We start from the raw sequence: 6,857 nt of genomic DNA, 5'->3' as shown, positions 1-6,857 counted from the left end.
GCCTGAGGCTAACAAGCCCCCTTAGGGGCGGGACTTATCCCTACACTTAAGAGCCTTTCTACCTATCAGAGTGCTTATCTGCCTTCATGATCTCACCACAGCAACTTCCTTTTGGCTCATTAGTTATCTTATTGATACAGACTCTACTTATATTTCTTTCAGCCCACTTCTGATCAACCATATTATGTACATGTGTGGCTTAAAGTCAAGGAATTAGGTTTGGCGTGATTAATGTTCTGCTATAACTGATTTCAATGATCTCCTTGAAGAGAACATACCCACCATGCTCTCTTTACTATTTCAGCATGTTCCTGGGCATACACAAGGAACAAATTTTCATTCGGGGTATAAGCAGACAGAAATAAAGTGCTAGCGAGCATTGAGGACATAAAATATTACATATTCCCCAAACGAGGAGTAAACAGACTTATCATTCTTTTCCTTTTGGAGAGGAATTTTAATTCCTCAATGGCTCACAGAAATCTTTGTCCATGTCTGCTTTACTGGTCTCTTATGGAAGTGTATGTTGGGGTTAAGCCCTACTAAACATCTCAGGATTCTGCAGGATTGCTATAGCAGGCAAACACTGACTAAGATATCTGAGTGTAAATGATAGTGATATTTTATATGTGTTTTAATAAATAAGGCTTGCCTGAAGATCAGAGCGCAGAGCTAAGCTGCTAGAGGCCGGGAGTGGTGGCACACATGTTTAATCTCAGGACTCGAGGCCACCCTGGGCTACACAAGTTTTAATCTGTCCCAAAGGAGAAACAGAGCTCACACAAAGGTGCTCCCAGCACTATGGAGTCACAGGTTTTTCATCTCAGCACTGCAGAGGTGGAGACAGGAGTGATATGGCTGGGTAGAGAGGGGTATATAAGGCAGGGGGAGACAACAACTCCATGCCATCTAAGGTTTGGTGGAGAGCATTACAGTCTGCAGTCATGCTGAGGATGGGATTGTCCCTTTGTCTGAGCATTGGTAGAGGTAAGATCTTTCTAGTGGCTTGGCTGCTTTGCTTTTCTGATCTTCAGATTGAACCCCAATATCTGTCTCTAGTCTTTGATTATTTATGCTACATTGAAAGAAACCCTTTTTGAATATTGTTCATAAATAATGCTTGCAGCATCTTTTGTTGTTTGGATCAGCTGAAGCCGGTGACTTAATCACTTGTAAAACTCTGTGAAATTTTTTTCTGTGAAATATTTGCTCTGGCAAGTAGACTGTTCCTTTCCCATGTGGTCCTTTCTGTGCTGCTCAATAAAGACAGACTGAAGACCTTTGATAGGAACACACACACACACACACACAACTCTCATGTAACAGACAGACACATGGTATACAGACAGACACACACAGAGAGAGAAGCACAAAAGATAGCTCAGACAACAGACAGGCACAGTCACACACAGGGTCAGACACACACAGGAACAGACACAGACACAGGAACAGAGTCATAAGACAACCCACAGGTAGGCACAAATTTAGACTCGCATAACAGACAGAAAGAGGATGGAAGACACAAAGAGCATAGTAGAAAATTCTAATCTGAACTCATTCTTGGTTAAATGACTCCAATGGCAAGTGCTTTTACTTTGTTCCTTAATGTGACACTGATGCATTATTGGTAAGTGTAAGTGAATCACTAGTGTTTTTAATTCACACGGGGACTGTTTATATCTTAGAGGCCAATTATTAGCTATCCAGAACTTTCCTTTAGAGGATAACAGGCTTAACCAACCATGTATATAATCTGTTTGTTTCCCAAGGTTCATTTGGTAGCCTCAAGAATTAAGAGGGCTACTGTTACTATTACCCTAAGGTGGGCTGGCCACTAGATATATACTTTTTTTGAGAGAGAGAGTTTTATTATGTATCCCTGGTTGGATCTGTAACTTACTATATAGACCAGACTGGCCTCAAATTCAACATAGATCTGCCTGCTTCTGTCTCCTAAGTGCTGGGATTAAAAATCACACGCCATCATATCTGGCCTAAATCTGATTATTTGCTTAAGGAGTCAAAAGGCTGTCAGGCAAGACCACGGGGCTGGTCAGAGCTCACAACAGTACTCACTTCATTTCTGACATATAAATGTCAACTACTTTTCTAACAGGAATGCTCAAGACTGCGGTTTCAAGTAGAGCACATTTTAACTACCTAAAGGAATGCTGTGCCTCTGGTTCCCAAGTCAAGAGACACATTACTGATGCCTGGGTATCTTTTAGTAGCAGATACAGAACAAGTTGTCTCCCAATGACCAGCGATTCATAACCAGCAGAATCTTGTAACTCCGGAGAATTCTGTACGTTGTTTGAGAGCTTCAGTCAGTGGATAAGAGACAATGGACTCCTTCACTTAATGACCTAGTGCCCTGTGACAAAAGTAGCTCCAAGTATTATAAAGTGTCCTCGGACAGCTGAGCTTTAGATATGGAGACTTTATGGCCTCTGTTTGACAGGAAATTGAAAAGGGCATTATGGCCTTCCTGTGGAGCTTCTGTAAAGGCAACAGAGAAACAGGTCTTCTACCTACTAGAGGACCAAAACATGAGAATGGGAAAACTCAGAAAAGTCTTTTGTCAGTGCCTGCACAAATACTTAGGGCCTATCTCTAAATCCTTGGACCAGCACTGTCCAAGTCACTTGAGCAGCAACAGCTCAGGAATCCTTAAAGGTGAGATATTCAAAATAAGGCATAAAGTATATTTTAAAGCTAGAACTGTGAATTGCTCAGTTCTCTCAGGAATTTGAGTCAGCTAGTGTATGATTTGGGAGCTACAGAATGGACTCTCAACTAAATGAATGGAGACTACAACTTCATCACTGAGGTCAAGGTCCTTGAATTAGGTTCTTTCCCATTGCTATGATAAACTATCATGACAGAAAGCAACTTGGGGAAGAAAAGATTCTCTTCGCATTAAGTTCAAGAGGGATATACTCCATGGTGTCAGGGAAGGTATGGCAGTAGATAGGCACAGTGACAGGAACAGGAAGCTGGCTGATCACATTTTCATTCACATCCAGGAATCGGAGAAAAAGAACAGGAAGTGGTGTGAGGCTATAAATACTCAAGTCCTACCCCTGGTGACATAATTCCTCCAGCAAGCCTCTACCTTCTATAGCTTCCACAATTTTCCAGTGCAGTGCCACTAGCTAGGGACCAAGTGTTCAAGTATATCAGCCAATGGGGGACATAAATCATACAACTTCTACTGCCTACTCCTACCCACAAATGCTCATGGCCAGCTCATGATTAAAAATGCATTTAACCCAACTTCATGAAGTCCATATACTCTTTAACAATATTAACACTGATCAAGAGTCCAAAGTCTCTGTTGAGACTCAAGGTAGATTGTTAACTGAGAGCCCTCTGCAACTCCCATCCCTAACACACACACATCACTCTCTGCATAAGTTTGGGCTGCGTTTTAGAGAAAAGGTGGCTTTCATATAACGCATGTTAGACCATTTTATCTTTTTATTTTCTTTGACATAAAACATGAACACATGTCTTTATTAGAATGTTCAAGAATATATATATATATATATATATATATATATATATATATACATATATTTGTTACATTTGTTTATGCTGCATTTGTTTAATAATTTAAGGATGTGTGTTCAATTATATAAAATGTGTTTCATGTGTTTTACTGTGCCTGCCTAAGGCATTTGATTGGTCTAATAAAGAACTAAATGGCAATACCTGGACAGAGAAAGGATAGGCAGGGCTGGCTGACAGGCAAAGAGATTAAATAGGAGGAGAAATCTAGGCTCAGGAAGAAGAATAAGAGAAGAAGAAGAGAATGAGGGACACATCCAGGATAAGAAGCCAAGCATCACCTAGCCAGCTAGACAAAGAGAAGCACAGAAAATAGGATATATAAAAGTAAGAAAGGTAATAAGCCCTGAGCCAAACGGTAGATAAATAAAAAAACAAGTTGATTTAAGTTAAAAGAACTAGCCAGAGATGAGCCTAAGATAGGCCAAGCATTCACAACAAATAAGAAGTCTCCATGTCATGATTTTGGAACTTGTTGGTAGCCTGGTACAACATACACAATTTCATAATGAATGCATGTATATAAATACACATACTTCCAACATACAGTGGCATGGAATATACATTCTTATTTGGAAAGGGAAGTCCTAGAGAATAAAGATTGGGAAAAACGAAAGACTGAAACCCAGCAAGTCAAACACTGACTATCAAATTCTGTAGTTTCTTGGGAGGCAGAGCTACATGGATCTCTGTGAGTTGGAGTTTAGCCTGGTCTACATAGTGAATTCTAGGATAGTCAGAGATACAGAATAGTGGTGCCCTGTCTCAAATAATGCAAAACAATATTCTTTCCTTCCCACCACTGGAATCCCATGACTTCATCCTTTATATGCAACATTAAATATCCAGGCCCAGTCCTGTCCTGCACAACTTCTGTTGAGGTCTAGCCTGGAGGGTCTTCCTAATCCTACTCTCTGCATACCCTCACCCTTCCTCAGATCTAGCCTGGGCTCCACACCATCGCCCTGGTGTATTCTGGTGAGCACCACTTCCACTGTCATCAGCCTCCAGCTCAGGCCAGGATGTACATCGTGCACACAAGTCCAGCCCCTACCTCTGCTTTGGAAGGCACAGAGCCCCTTATGCTCACAGATAAGCACTGAGGAACCAGGAACGCTAAACACACAGCCCTCAAAGGGACCCCTTTGTCCCTTCAAAGAGAGGGATCCACAAACTGTTTCCCATCCAGAAGCCTGGGAACCAACATAGTAAACAGCCTGGTGACCTTTGAGCTATCTGTGTATCAAAGACCATACCAGAGCCTCAACCAAACCCTTATCATGAGCTTGTCAATCTATAGAACCCAGGTTTAGGGAAGATGCCACATGTATTTTACAAAGAGCTTCGATGTAGTCATGTCTTATGCTTTATTGTTACCAGGGGATTAAGTTTTTCACCAGGAATGTATTTTCACCAAATTGTGCTGCACTTGAGTTTGCCTAAAGTAAATGACTCAGGGTCAGACAAAAAAAACAACCCTTACTCCTATAACAAGGTCACACTTCCTAATGGTGCAAACATTTATGAACTAATAAATGTACCCTTCATCACCCCAAGTTAAAGAAACTTTCTCTTATTGTTATTTATGGATGCTTTTCTCTTTCTAGATTCACATGATCAATATGACTAGACCGTATAGTAATCACTCATTGCATTTTGTAATCTTCCCAATTCTCTGATGTTAACCCTGTGTGCCTCAGTAATTTAGTCCCTCTACAGAATCTTGACTAATGCATATTGCAGGACCTGGGAGGAGCTGGGGAGAGAATGGACTATGATAAAAATATATTATGTGAAATTATCAGAGAATAAATGAAAACATTAAAATTTATTTATTTATGTGCATAAAAATGATATATATGTATAGTTTTTTTAGGAATAAAATTAGCTATGTCATAAACTTGAGAAAAATATCTCAGTTTCTTGTATGGAGTTGGTATTTTATAAAAGTTAATGGACATTTTTGTTTAGAAATGTTAAGCTTATTTTATTCTATTTATATATGAGTATACACTATAGTAAATATACAATGTATTATCTACTTTGTTATTATTATGAGAACTAATAAGTATTCTCCAAATGATCCTATAAAGTAATATCTGTATGTTTATTCCAGCACTATTCACAATAACTAAGACAATGTCATCAATCTAGGTGTTTGGATGAATGGGTAGAGAGAAATGTGATCATGTCTGGATGAATGGATAGAGAAAAACATGATCACATAGATATACTATAGATACATTAGCTGTAAGAGAATGAAACTGGAAAACATTAAGTTTTATTAAACAAGTCAGGAAAAAGAAGGCAAATATCCTACTGTAGAATGGCCCTCAGTAGAGATTAGGAAGGTAGGCATATGGTTGATAAACACCAGATTTGATAAGTGTGCATTATGTGAATTGTCAAATATCATATATAACCCCTGTTAATATGTAATATTAATATGTGTTGAAATTAGAAAAATCACCAACCAGTTTATTACTTGTGCCTGTTTGCAAATTTCAATGGCTGTTTTACACATGGGCAGATATGGCAGGGAAAAACCTAGAAAAGGAATTCATTACCTAAAAGTAGTCAGGACCTTTTCACTCTGACCAACCTCATAATTAAACATTCAGTTTAAATGCATACACCCTATTGGGTCACAAACCAAACTGCTTGTATTAAATGTATGTTACACTGATATGTCTTGGTCATCCTCAATATTTGACTCTTCTACTTTAAGAATTTACCTTAGATCTGGAGGAATGGGTGAGTGGTTAAGACTTTTGATGCCCTTTTAAAGGACCAGAATTCAATTCCTAGCATCCATGTCAGATATCTTACTGCACTCATGTACACATACACACATGCACACACACACACACACACACACACACACACACACACACACAAATAAACTATTTATATATCTATCTAATTTTTAATCTAATCTACATGGGAAGTAGAAAAGGGCAAGGTCTTCTGAGTAAATTGTGAGTGTGGGGATCATGGGTAAGATTAGAAGGGGTGGGGAAGGGACAGGAGTGGAGAAAAATTTATAGCTCAATAAAAACAATAAAACTTATATCTATGGTCCTTCTTTTTTTTTTTGAACAGTTTTTGCTATAAAGGCAGTACCAATGTCTGATCTTATGTTTAGAACATTTCAAATATGTAACATAATTTAAGACTCATCAGATACTATCATATACATTTGCTAGGTAGACAGAGATGTGCTGTGGAACAGTGGTTTTACCGTGTAAAGATTTGTTTCTTGTACTTGCTTAATAAAATGCTGATGG

The sequence above is a fragment of the Microtus pennsylvanicus genome, chromosome Y, assembly GCF_037038515.1.
Source record: "Microtus pennsylvanicus isolate mMicPen1 chromosome Y, mMicPen1.hap1, whole genome shotgun sequence".
In the NCBI taxonomy this organism is placed as follows: Eukaryota; Metazoa; Chordata; class Mammalia; order Rodentia; family Cricetidae; genus Microtus; species Microtus pennsylvanicus.
Note: the sequence above shows the minus strand (reverse complement) of the source record.